At 48.4% G+C, this 13,733-nt stretch overlaps 1 protein-coding gene across 2 annotated transcripts in view; it reads left to right on the top strand.

Moving 5' to 3' along the window:
• Positions 1 to 13,733, top strand: part of LOC138296885 (solute carrier family 22 member 7-like) — a 248,671-nt gene that overhangs the window by 166,517 nt on the left and 68,421 nt on the right. The gene's annotated exons all lie outside the window — the stretch shown is intronic.

Below are 13,733 nucleotides of genomic sequence, written 5' to 3'. Positions count from 1 at the left end.
AGACCTGGAACCACAGTAGCCGCCAACAAGTAGCAGCAACCAGTTAGTGCAGAGAGATAGGTAGAATTTATTACCAGAGAGATAGGTAATTAGATAAGGCAATTGGGGTCCCAGTGCTTTGGGTCACTTACAGTAGGTAACGTGGGTAAGGCACAGTAATAGGGCATCTGTGGAAGAGGGGAAGTGAAAGAAGGAGACAGGTAGGCAAAACATCTGGGTGATTCACAAGGGAAGTGTCTATTCACTCAGCTGCCAGTTAAATAAAAAGACTTTTCATACTATTCACCCATCGGTGTGTATTTCAGGGAGAGATGCATATTGGTCCCATTACAAGAGTGGCCCCTTCACCCACAAAACATTTTAGTCACCCACCCATTGTATCTTACAAAATGTGGTATTGTTTTTAACATGATAAGCAATGTTTTAAATGGGCTTTGTCTTGTATCTCCTGGACCTCATTTCTGCCCTTGACAGTGTTGCCTTAAAAAAAGGAATATGGAAGCCAAAAAAGCTGATTGCAAGGCTTGGAGGTCATGCATTATTAAGGTCATTTTGGAAGGGACCCGGGGAAGGAAGGAGGAGGAACGCTAGGAGAAGGATGATGAACCGTAGGAGGATTAAGAACCAGAACATGCACCACCAGGCGGGCTAGGATGGTCAGAGCCATGGGGGCAAGTTCAAGAAGAACCAGGAACAGAGTGACATCTGGCCAGAGGGTACCAGAAAGAAATGGATAAAGAGTAACAGGGCCAGGAGAAACAGGATTGGGAGGAGCAGACCCAGGTGGATAGATCCAAGAGGATCATTGCCAGGAGAACAAAGGAAAGGATGACTAGAGACAGGAGAAATAGCACCAAATAGATCATGTGAAAGAGGACTAAGTGGCTAGAAGCAGAAGAAGCTGGACCAGAAATACCACAACAGAGAAGAAGCAGGCCTAGTACGACTAGGAGTTCCTAGATCATCAGTACCAGGAGGAATAGAAAGAACAAGGATATCCAGGCTCAGTGGGACTAGAATTGGAAAGTCCCTGAAGACCTGGCTGTGGAGGACCCTAACTCTGGATGACAAGGAGCACATAGACCAGGGTGATTGTCAACATGGCACCTACAAGGACCAGGGCAGAAGAACAAGGACAAGGAAGAAAAGGATTAGGAGGACAGTTATTAGGAGAACAGTAACAGAGGGGCCCTGTGTCAGATGGACAGGAACAAGGTGGAAACCAGCAACCAGGAGATCGAGAGAACTAGTAGCTCTAGAATCTGTCAGGGTGACCTGGGGACCAGCAAGGGGAAATCAAAGCCAGTGGAACCAGCACCACAAAAAGTACCAGGACTACATGGGCAGGGGGGCCAGGAGCAAAAGGATTAGTAACAAGCAAACTAATGGAACTATATAAACTAGCTAGGTAAAACCAGGAAAACAGATAAACCAGATTTAGAAGGCAGAAAAGGACCAGGACTAGGAGCATACGAAACTGGAAAACCAGGCTCCAGAGGAGTAGGAGTAGATGGTAATTATGACCACACATTCCAGTGCCAGGAAGGCCAGGACCAGAAAGTCCTGGAGCATGAAACCTAGGAAAGACTAGGATGATTATTGGTGGGCCAGAGCAAATTAATGCAGACAGTGAGGATGAGTGGCAGGGGGACTACACCAGACTGATCAAGACCAGATTGAGGAGAACTATGAAGATCAAGGCCAGGAAGACAATGGACAGTATGACCAAGAGACCAGGATAAGCAGGGCACGGAGACTAAGATTCACATCACCAAAAGGTCCAGAGCAAGAAGTACTAGGTATACCAAAGGAATATGACCAGGAGGACCAGACGCAAGGCCAAGAGGGCAAGGAATATAGGGACCTAGGTGCCAGGCCTCAGAGTAGCATATGGAGCAGATAGTTCATCTTGGGTAAAAGGGCCATGTTGTGGGGGTTTAGATATAAGAAGAACTATTATAGTCAGGAAGACCAAGAGGACTAGACAAGGGTGACCAGGTGTTCCAGGACCAAAACGACCAGGCTTATGAGAACCTGAACACAAAAGGGTGAGGACAAGTGGGTTCTGTACTAGGAGAGCTAGGCAGACAAGCGACAGAGATGGAAGGTCAAGGGAAGAACAACCAGGGAGACTAGGAGGGCCAGGACAGGAGATGCCAGATGGACAAAGGGGATGAGCAGAACCAGGACCTGAGTTGCCTGGACTAAGAGGCACAGGGTCAAAAGAACCAGGGTAAGGAGACCAGGACAAATTGGATCAGAAAGGAACGGTGCCAGAAGGATCCAAGCCTTGGGGAAGCAGGAATGGCCAGATGTCAAGGTTAGTGATGACCAGCATGAGAGGACAAGAGCAAGAAGGACCAGGATGACCAGGACTAAGAAGGCCTGGACAAGGATGGCTAATAAGACCAGGACAAGGAGTTCTAGGTCCAGGTGAACTAAAGGTTTAACAACCAGGGCAAAGAAGGTCAGGGCCATTGTACACAGAATCACAAGCAGGGAAAATACTATGAAAACCAAGAATAGGAGAACCAGAGGGGTAAGATGAAATACTCAGGCAACCAGAACCAAAAGCATAAGCTCTAGGAGAACCAGGAACAGAGGGCCAGTGTAGGAAAGTACCATCTTGCCTGGCATGTTACCCCCATTTTCACTGTGTGTATGTTTGTTTTTGCCCTTGTGTCACTGGGATCCTGCTAGGCAGGACCCCAGTGCTCATAATGTATGCCCTGTATGTGTTCCCTGTGTGGTGCATAACTGTATCACTGAGGCTCTGCTAACCAGAACCTCAGTGGTTATGCTCTCTCTGCTTTCTAAAATTGTCACTACAGGCTAGTGACTAATTTGACCAATTCTCATTGGCACACTGGTACACCCATATAATTCCGTTGTATATGGTACTTAGGTACCCAGGGCATTGGGGTTCCAGGAGATCCCTATGGGCTGCAGCATTTCTTTTGCCACCCATAGGGAGCTCAGACAATTCTTACACAGGCCTGCCACTGCAGCCTGAGTGAAATAACATCCACGTTATTTCACAGCCATTTTTCACTGCACATCAGTAACTTATAAGTCACCTATATGTCTAACCCTCACTTGGTGAAGGTTGGGTGCCAAGTTACTGAGTGTGTGGGCACCCTGGCACTAGCCAAGGTGCCCCCACATCATTCAGGTCAAATTCCCCAAACTTTGTGAGTGGGGGAACACCATTACACACGTGCACTGTACATAGGTCACTACCTATGTGTAGCGTCACAATGGTAACTCCGAACATGGCCATGTAACATGTCTAAGATCATGGAATTGTCCCCCCAATACCATTCTGGTATTGGGGGGACAATTCCATGATCCCCTGGGTCTCTAGCACAGAACCCGGGTACTGCCAAACGGCCTTTCCGGGGTTTCTACTGCAGCTGCTGCTGCTGCCAACCCCTCAGACAGGATTCTGCCCTCCTGGGGTCTGGGCAGCCCCAGCCCAGGAAGGCAGAACAAAGGATTTCCTCTGAGAGAGGGTGTTACACCCTCTCCCTTTGGAAATAGGTGTGAAGGGCTGGGGAGGAGTAGCCTCCCCCAGCCTCAGGAAATGCTTTGATGGGCACAGATGGTGCCCATCTCTGCATAAGCCAGTCTACACCGGTTCAGGGATACCCCAGCCCTGCTCTGGCGCGATACTGGACAAAGGAAAGGGGAGTAACCACTCCCCTGACCAGTACCTCCCAGGGGAGGTGCCCAGAGCTCCTCCAGTGTGTCCCAGACCTCTGCCATCTTGGATTCAGAGGTGTTGGGGGCACACTGGACTGCTCTCAGTGGCCAGTGCCAGCAGGTGATGTCAGAGACCCCCTCTGATAGGGTCTTACCTCTCTTGGTAGCCAAACCTCCTTTCTTGGTAGCCAAACCTCCTTTTCTGACTATTTAGGGTCTCTCCTCTGGGGATTCTTCAGATAAGGAATGCAAGAGCTCACCAGAGTTCCTCTGCACTTCCCTCTTTGACTTCTGCCAAGGATCGACCGCTGACTGCTCCAGGACGCCTGCAAAACCGCAACAAAGTAGCAAGACGACTAACAGCAACATTTTAGAGCCTCATCCTGCCGGCTTTCTCAACTGTTTCCTGTTGGTGCATGCTCTGAGGGCTGTCTGCCTTCACCCTGCACTGGAAGCCAAGAAGAAATCTCCTCTGGGTCGAGGGACTCTTCCCCCTGCTAACGCAGGCACCAAAAGACTGCATCACCGGTCCTCTGGGTCCCCTCTCATCCTGACGAGCATGGTCCCTGGAACACAGGAGCTGGATCCAAGTGACCCCCACAGTCCAGTGATCCTTCAGTCCAAGTTTGGTGGAGGTAAGTCCTTGCCTCCCCACGCCAGACTGCAAACCTGTGTACTGCGTGATTTGCAGCTGCTCCAGCTTCTGTGCACTTCTCCAAGGATTCCTTTGTGCACAGCCTAGCCTGGCTCCCCAGCACTCTGTCATGCAGTGCTCAACCCTCTGAGTTGGACTCCGACATCGTGGGACCCTCCTTTTGTGCCTCCAGTTGCACAAATCTTCTAAGTGCCTGCTCCGGTACTTCTGCGGGTGGTGCATGCTTCTGTGGGGGCTCTCTGAGTTGCTGAAAACCACCTCTGTCTCCTCCTCCAAGGGGCAACATCCTGGTCCTTCCTGGTCCTCAGCAGCACCCAAAAACCTCTACCGCAACCCTTGCAACTAGCAAGGCTTGTTTGCGGTATTTCTGCGTGGAAACACTTCTGCAACATCCACCACGCCGTGGGACATCTTCCTTCCAAAGGAGAAGTTCCTAGCCCATTTCGTTGTTGCAGAATCTTTGGCTTCTTCCACCCAGAGGCAGCCCTTTTGCACCTTCATCCGGGGTTCCCTGAGCTCCTGCCCCCCCCCGGACACTATCGCGACTCTTGGACTTGGTCCCCTTGCCTTGCAGGTCCTCACGTCCAGGAATCCGTCTTCAGTGTTTTGCTGGTGCTTGTGGTTCTTGCAGAATCCCCCTATCACGACTATTCTGTCTTTCTGGGGAAGTAGGGTAACTTTACTCCTACTTTTAAGGGTCTTGGGGTGGGGTATTTTGGACACCCTTACTGTTTTCTCACAGTCCCAGCGACCCTCTACAATCTCCCATAGGTCTGGGGTCCATTTGTGATTCGCATTCCACTTTTGGAGTATATGGTTTGTGTTGCCCCTAGACCTATGTTTACCTATTGCATCCTATTGTGATTCTACATTGTTTGCACTACTTTCTTACTGTTACTTACCTGTTTTGGGTTTGTGTACATATAACTTGTCTATATTACTTACCTTCTAAGAGAGGGTACTCTCTGAGATACTTTTGGCATATTGTCATAAAAATAAAGTACCTTTATTTTTTGTAACTCTGAGTATTGTGTTTTCTTATGATATTGTGCTATATGATATAAGTGGTATAGTAGAAGCTTTCCATGTCTCCTAGTTCAGCCTAAGCTGCTTTGCCATAGCTACCTTCTATCAGCCTAAGCAGCTAGAAACACCTCTATTCTACTAATAAGGGATAACTGGACCTGGCACACGGTGTAAGTACCACAAGGTACCCACTATAAGCCAGGCCAGCCTCCTACAGCCAGGGCAACCACAAAGATCAGGGCAAGGTGGACCAGAACATTGTATTCCAGGACCAGGAGGCCCTGGGTGAGGCGGAAATGAAAGATCAGGATAAGGAAGATTATAACCAGAGTGACCACAGCCCGGGGGAACTGGCCTTCGGGCTAGGAACAGGATGGGCAGGTATATGAGGAATAGGATGCTAAAACTTAGATGGACCAGGATAATGAGGCCCAAAACCAGCTGGTGTAGAACCATGTGGACAACCAGCAGGAGGACCAGGGCCAGGAGTATCAGGGCCATTTCAAAGAGGCCCAGAAAAAGCAATAGCATAAGGGCTCTGGTCAGTAGTACCAGGGGATGAGATAAAAGCATGGAAGATGAGAGGGGTAGTGCCTTGAACCTGAGCAAGGAGGACTAGTAGGATTGAGAACAAGGGAACCGGGAAGTGGCTGAGCAGATCTGAGAGACAAGGACCTCAGTAGTAGAGCTCAGAATATGAAATGAAGCAGAAAAGCAGAAAGACTAAGGGCCTGATTTAGATTTCGGCAGACGGGTTACTCATCACCACGGTGATAGATATCCCGTCCCCCGAAAAGTGAATCCCATAGGAAATAATTAGGCCTGGGCAGAGTTCACGGATCTCTGCTACGTGGAACTCTGCCAAGTGCCAAAAAATACTCTGCTGCAAAACGTGGAGTTCCGTGAGCAACAGAGTTTGGGAAACGTGCTACTCGCACTGATTTTCAGCACAGGAGTTTCTCCTGCGCTGTACAATTAGTGCGAATGGCATCACACGCAACACCAGAGAGGCTAACGTCAGTTTGCTGCTCTAGTAGATTTTCTACATGAGTGGCAGCTACCTCAACGCCAGCGGCAGCTTTCTCACCACAAGCAGGCACAGCCTACCACAACAGCTCACATTCAGAAATCTTGCTCTTGCTGGCCAACTTAGCAATTTCTTTCGCTTGCGCTCACCAACTTAATGTTGGCGAGTGAGATCGAGAAAAAAAACTCAGTTCCGTGTTACTTTGTGGAGTTTTTTGGAAAACTCTGTGAACGCCTCCGGCGGAGCGGAATTCTTTACCCACCCCTAGAAATAATGGGATTTATATTTCGGCACACAGGATATCCATCATTCTTGCAACATGCAAAAACATTCGATACATGTGACCCTACGGGGCATATTTATACTCTGTTTGCGCCGGATTTGCGTCGTTTTTTTTTACGCAAATCCGACGCAAAGCTAACTCCATATTTATACTTTGAAGCTAGACCCGTCTAGCGTCAAAATTCTTGGAGTTTGCATCATTTTTTAGCGTGGACACCTACCTTACGTTAATGAGATGCAGGGTAGGTGTTTCCACACTAAAAATGACTCTAAGGCTTTGCGCCTTATTTAAACTCCCGTGCACAAATGACGCACGGGAGGGGGCTGGCCTTAAAAAATGACGCGCAGCCGCATTTGCGTCATTTTTTAACGCCTGGTCAGGGCAGGCGTTCAGGGATCTGTGGGCTCGGAAGGAGCCCAGAGGTGCCCTCCCATGCCCCCAGGGACACCCCCTGCCACCCTCGCCCTCCCCTAGAGGACACCCATGGATGGGGGGACCCATCTCAGGTAAGTACAGGTAAGTAGAGGTAAGTATTTTTTTATTTATTTTTAAGTGGCATAGGGGGGCCTAACTTGGGCCCCCCTACATGCCACTGTGCCCAATGGCCATGCTCAGGGGACAGAAGTCCCCTGGGCATGGCCATTGGGCAGTGGGGCATGACTCCTGTCTTTGCTAAGACAGGAGTCATTTCCATGGTGGTTGTGCGTCATAAAATGACGCGAGTCAGGTTAGCGTCAAAATTTTTCACTCTAACCTGACTTGCACCATTTTTTTATGCACAACCCCCATTATTCCCTACGCCAGCGCTGCCCGGTTCCTGTCATTTCTTTTTACGCTCACCAGGCAGCAGCGCCGGCTAGCATCATTCCATAAATATGACGCCCGGCTGGCGCGTTGGATTGGGGTTAGCCCGCGTTAAATTTTTTGACGCAAAACTGCATTAGCGCAGTTTTGCGTCAAAAAGTATAAATATGGCCCTAGGTCTTTTAGGTCCAAGGAGCAGATGGAGATGAATTAGGCAGACTAGAACGATTAGGATAAGCAGAAACCAGGCTAGGAGGACCAAGGGTCCTTAGCAAGGAGACAAAGGTCTAGGTTACAGAGCGAACAGAGGACCAGGAACTGGGGCAGCAGGACCAGGGCAATGGAGATCTGGGGCACCAAGACAACAAGAGCCAGGAAGACCAAGGGGACAAGAGTAGGGCCAAGATGACCTGGTCAGGTCCAAGAGGCCAGGAGCATTCCAATGACCCTCAACCAGGAGGCGCAGAAGTGAAGACCTAGGTGGACCAAGACAAAGGGCCATGTGGAGAAGGTTTCAGCAGACAAGCGGAATCAGGGTGGGGAGGGTCAGTAGGATCAGGACCAGGAAGTTTAGGAAAAGCATATGTAAGGAAGGGCCAGGCCCGGTTAGTGCCAGGAAGAACAAAGCAAGGAAGGACTAGAGTTAGTACCACCATATTCCTGAAACAAGGGCTATGGTAACTGGGGAATGCGGTCTAGAAGGAAGACTAGGAGGACCAAAACATCCCATAAAAGGAGAACGTGGAATACTACCAGGACAAGTATCTACACCAGAAGGCATAGAAGGAACAGTAGGAAAAGAAAGTAGACTGAGAACAGGAACGAACGATACATAGATGATTCTAGGCCGCGTGCATTAAGGTAATCATTCTGTAAAGTTTGTATAATCATGCTAGAAACCTAAATCTTTTTCAGTCCACTTATAGAACTTATGGTAAATATTTGCTGAAAGCTCAGAGCATGCAAAATGAATAAAAAGCCAGGACTGTTATCCTGTGAGATATGATGGATAGCTGATGTTACCATGAACAGGGTGAACAGAACATGGAAGATCAAGGTTAAGAAGATGAGTTACTGCAGAACTAGGTTGACAAGGAGAAGGACTTGGAGGACTAGGGCTAGGGGTATTATGGCCAGATGAAAGAGGAGAAGGAATGAATCAGATCAGTAGCAGGAAGACTAGGGGCCAAATGTAACAAAATCCTATCTTGCATTCTCTAAATAGCAAATTTTAGGAAATCACTATTTAGAGAATACAAAATGGTATTGTAGTAGGAACACAGGGAGAACAGTACCTGGGGTATGACTGTGGCGTTTATTGCTGGGGCCGTCAACAACAACAAAAACGAGAAGAAAAAAATAAATCAATAATGGAGTCCAGTCTTCTTCTTGGAAGAGTTCAAGGTTTTTAGGTTTTCCAGTTTCTCTCTTTCTTTCGCTTCCCTATGTGCTGTCTCTTTCATTCAATACTGGACTGGGCCACCTCCCTCAAAACACATCGTCACCCGGGATCATGGGGAGAAAAGAAAACAAAGGCCCCGTTTAAGATAAGTGCTGTCTAATTGTGTTTTGTATCTTTATTTTTTTCTTTTCTTAGGGGCATGCAATGTAACCGCAGGTACCATGGGGGGAGGAGAGGGACCACCTGAGAGTTGTGTCAAGAACTTTGGGATCACCCTAGTGTCACTGTCTTCCTGTATAACACTCGATTTTGTATCAATATGTGGTATTAGGATAGTGCCAACTATGTCTCTATGCCCCCCTTCTCCAGCCTCATCTTTCCCTTTTTTTTCCTGTGCCCAACCCTGAAACCGGTCGCATAAGCGATCGCGTGCCTGTGACACCCATGCCCCTCCAGTGACGTGGCGGGCCTCAGCATCCCTCCTGGGTGTTCTTGGTCGGTTGTCTTCTCCAGTCTTACTTCCTTCGTTCCTGTTCCTCTGGTTTCCCTCTTCATTCTCCTCATTCCTCGGGTTTTCGTTCACACCCTCCTCTCTTCAGTGATCTATGTTAACTTTCTCCTTTTCCCACTAGTTTCTCCTCACACCATCCTCTTAGTTCCCTTTCTGCTTTGTGTGTCAATACATTGGCACGCTCTTCCACGTGTACCAACGTGACGTGTTTCACCATGCCCCCTGTTGTCTAATGCTTTCACAATGGTCTGGGAATGGATCAGAGGGCATAGGGACTGAAACTTGGCAGAGGGAATTAGAGTTAGATGGGTGACCATGAGTTTGTCTGTGAAAGATGGCAGAAAAGGTTTTATAATCTCAGAGGGCTGAAGTCAGCAAAAATTGGTCAATGGCTTACAGGAGATCAATGAGCAGTGGCAATCAGGGATCTGACAATCGTAAGAATTGAGAGGGGGGGTCAGTGAAGCTGCACAAAGTTGCAATCATCTGTACCCCAGAGATACTCTGAGTAACAAAGTGTGGCCTATTACCACCTGTAATAGGAAAAATAGGAAAAATGAAAAGTAAGGGCATTTGTGAATGCTAAAGAAGTGCTTAGAAGGCCAGCAGAGTGGCTCTAAGTGTCAACACCAAAAGAGTAGTCTGTGTGACTTCTAGACCTTTGTAGTAACATTTCACATATGTGTGGGTATGTGTGCTTGCTACGAATGTGTAGCTTGTGTGTAGTAGTAAGGCTCTGTGTGCAGTGAAAGTCTACCTGTTGATACTTCTGGAATGCATTTGGGACATTCCGAGCCAGTGGAATTGAATTCACTGCATTCTTGTGACTGAAGGGTGGAGCGCCAGGCACTTAAGTGAGGGAGAATGGAGAAAGGGATATTCACAAACATTCAGTGAGGTTCTGTAGGAAAGTACCAACTTGCCTGGCATGTTACCCCCATTTTTACTTGTGTGTCAGTTTGTTTTTGCCTGTCTCACTGGGATCCTGCTAGCCAGGACCCCAGTGCTCATAGTTTGTGGCCTAAATGTGTTCCCTGTGTGGTGCCTAACTGTGTCACTTAGACTCTGCTAACCAGAATCTCAGTGCTTATGATCTCTCTGCTTTTAAAATTGTAACTGTAGGCTAGTGACCATTTTTACCAATTCTGATTGGCACACTGGAGCACCCTTATAATTCCCTAATATATGGTACTGAGGTACCCAGGGAATTGGGGTTCCAGGAGATCCCTATGGGCTGCAGCATTTCTTTTGCCACCCATAAGAGGCTCAGACAATTCTTACACAGGACTGCCACTGCAGTCTGAGTGAAATAACGTCCACATTAAGTAACTTATAAGTCACCTATATGTCTAACCCTCACTTAGTGAAGGTTAGGTGCAAAGTTACTAAGTGTGAGGGCACACTGGCACTGGCCAAGGTGCCCCACATAGTTCAGGGCAATTTCCCTGGACTTTGTGAGTGCGGGGACACCATTACACGTGTGCACTACATATAGGTCAATACCTATATGTAGCTTCACAATGGTATCTCCGAATTTGGCCATGTAACATGTCGAAGATCATGGATTTGTCCCCCCATGCCAAATCTGGTATTGATGTGCCAATCCCATGCATCCCCAGGGCTCCAGCATGGACCCCGGGTACTGCCAAACTAGCTCTCTGGGGTTTTCACTGCAGCTACCGCTGCTGCCAACCCACAGATAGGCTTCTGCCCTCCTGGGGTCTAGGCAGCCCAGTCCCAGGAAGAACAAAGGATTTCCTCTGAGAGAGGGTGTTACACCCTCTCCCTTTGGAAATAGGTGTGAAGGGCCTGAGAGGAGTAGCCTCTCCTGGCCTCTGGGAATGCTTTGAAGGGCACAGATGGTGCCCTCCTTGCATAAACCAGTCTACACCGGTTCAGTGATCCCCCAGCCCCTGCTCTGGGGCGATACTGGACAAAGGAAGGTGGAGTGACCACTCCCCTATCCATCACCACCCCAGGGGTGGTGCCCAGAGCTCCTCCAGTGTGTCCCAGACCTCTGCCATCTTGAATGCAGAGGTGTGAGGGCACACTGGAGGCCTCTGAGTGGCCAGTGCCAGCAGGTGATGTCAGAGACCCCTCCTAACAGGTGCTTACCTGGCTAGGTGGCCAATCCTCCTCTAAGGGCTATTTAGGGTCTCTCATGTGGGATTCTCATCAGATAACGAATGCAAGAGCTCACCAGAGTTTCTCTGCATCTCCCTCTTCGACTTCTGCCAAGGATCGACCACTGACTGCTCCAGGACACCTGCAAAACCGCAACAAAGTAGCAAGACAACTATCAGCAACATTGTAGCGCCTAATCCTGCCGGCTTTCTCGACTGTTTCCTGGTGGTGCATGCTCTGAGGGCTGTCTGCCTTCACCCTGAACTGGAAGCGAAGAAGAAATCTCCTGTGTGTCAACAGAATCTTCCCCCTGCTAACGCAGGCACCAAACTTCTGCTTCACCGGTCCTCTGGGTCCCAACTCATTGTGACGAGCGTGGTCCCTGGAACACAGGAGCTGGATCCAAGTGACCCCGACAGTCCAGTGGTCCTTCTGTCCAAATTTGATGGAGGTAAGTCCTTGCCTCCACACGCCAGACAGTAATCCTGTATACTGCATGAACTGCAGCTGCTAGGGCTTCTGTGCACTTTTGCAAGGAATCCTTTGTGCACAGCACAGCCCAGGTCCCCAGCACTCCATGCTGCATTGCTCAACTCGCTGAGTTGATCACCGGCTTCGTGGGACCCTCCTTTGTAGTGCTGAGATGACTGCCATGCTCAGTAGTCTTGAACCCATGTTCAAGTACTTCTGCGGATGCTGTCTCCTTCTGCATGGGCTCTCTGTATTGCTGAGCACCACTTCTGTCTCTTCTTCCAAGGGGTGACCTTCTGGTCCTTCCTGGGCCCAGGCAGCACCCATTTTCTTTAACCGCAACCTTTGCAGCTAGCAAGGCTTGTTTGCAGTCTTTCTGCATGGAAACACCACTGCATCCTCCAGCTCACCGTGAGACATCTTCTGTGTAAAGGAGAAGTTCCTGGCATCTTCTGTTGTTGCAGAATCTTCAGCTTCTTCCACCCAGAGGCAGCCATTTTGCACCTTCATCTGGGGTTTAGTGGGTTCCTGCCCCCCCTGGACACTTTCTTGACTCTTGGACTTGGTCCCCTTCCTTTACACGTCCTCAGGTCCAGGAATCCGTCTTCCGTGCTTTGCAGTCAGTTGTGGTCTAGCAGAATCTCCTATCACGACTTTAGTGTATTTCTGGGGAAGTAGGGTAACTTTACTCCTACTTTTCAGGGTCTTGGGGTGGGATATCTTGGACACCCTTAGTGTTTTCTTACATTCCCAGCAAGCCTCTATACACTACACTAGGCCTGGGGTCCATAAGTGGTTCGCATTCCACTTTCTTAGTATATGGTTTGTGTTGCCCCTAGGCCTATTGCATCCTATTGTGTTCTACAGTATTTGCACTACTTTTTCTAACTGTTTACTTACCTGATTTTGGTTTGTGTGTATATTTGGTATATTTGGTGTATTTTACTTACCTCCTAAGGGAGTATATCCTCTGAGATATTTCTGACACATTGTCACTAAAATAAAGTACCTTTATTTTTAGTAACTCTGAGTATTGTGATTCTTGTGATATAGTGCTATATGATATAAGTGGTATAGAAGGAGTTTTGCATGCCTCCTAGTTCAGCCTAAGCTGCTCTGCTATAGCTACCTCTATCAGCCGAAGCTGCAAGAACACTACTAATCTACTAATAAGGGATAACTGGACCTGGCACAAGGTGTAAGTACCATCAGGTACCCACTATAAGTCAGGCCAGCCTCCTACAGCAGGTGACTGAAGCAAAAATCTCTGTGACCCTATAGGAATGGATAGGTGTTGATACTGACAATTTTACTTGGTAGTGTATGGATTGGGGCAGGATGATGACTGGTGAGGGAAGGAAGGCTTCAGTGAGGAGGTATTCTGAGTTCTGGCAAGGTGACCGCAAGGGTAGAATGGTTCTTGGTAAACCTTGGGCCACTACAGTGTCCACAAGGCATATTTTGGTCACATCGTCCTATGCAGTCTGCTGCTGTTCATACTGAGCAGTGCAGCTGTTGTTTTTCCACCTTGAACACAACAGTAAGATTTTTTACCAACATAAGACTTGTCTCAGGTCCATTAGGTAGGCAGAGAGCAGACAAGTTATACCTCCTATCAAACAACACTAATGTGTAGAAGCATTTCCAAAGTTTGAAATTCTTGGCTGTGACTCCCATTATCTATTTCAGATTTGAATAACACATGGAAAGCACTGGCAGTCAAATCGT

Source organism: Pleurodeles waltl, chromosome 5 (assembly GCF_031143425.1).
Source record: "Pleurodeles waltl isolate 20211129_DDA chromosome 5, aPleWal1.hap1.20221129, whole genome shotgun sequence".
Classification (NCBI taxonomy): domain Eukaryota; kingdom Metazoa; phylum Chordata; class Amphibia; order Caudata; family Salamandridae; genus Pleurodeles; species Pleurodeles waltl.
Note: the sequence above shows the minus strand (reverse complement) of the source record. Positions and strands in the feature narration are given on the sequence as shown.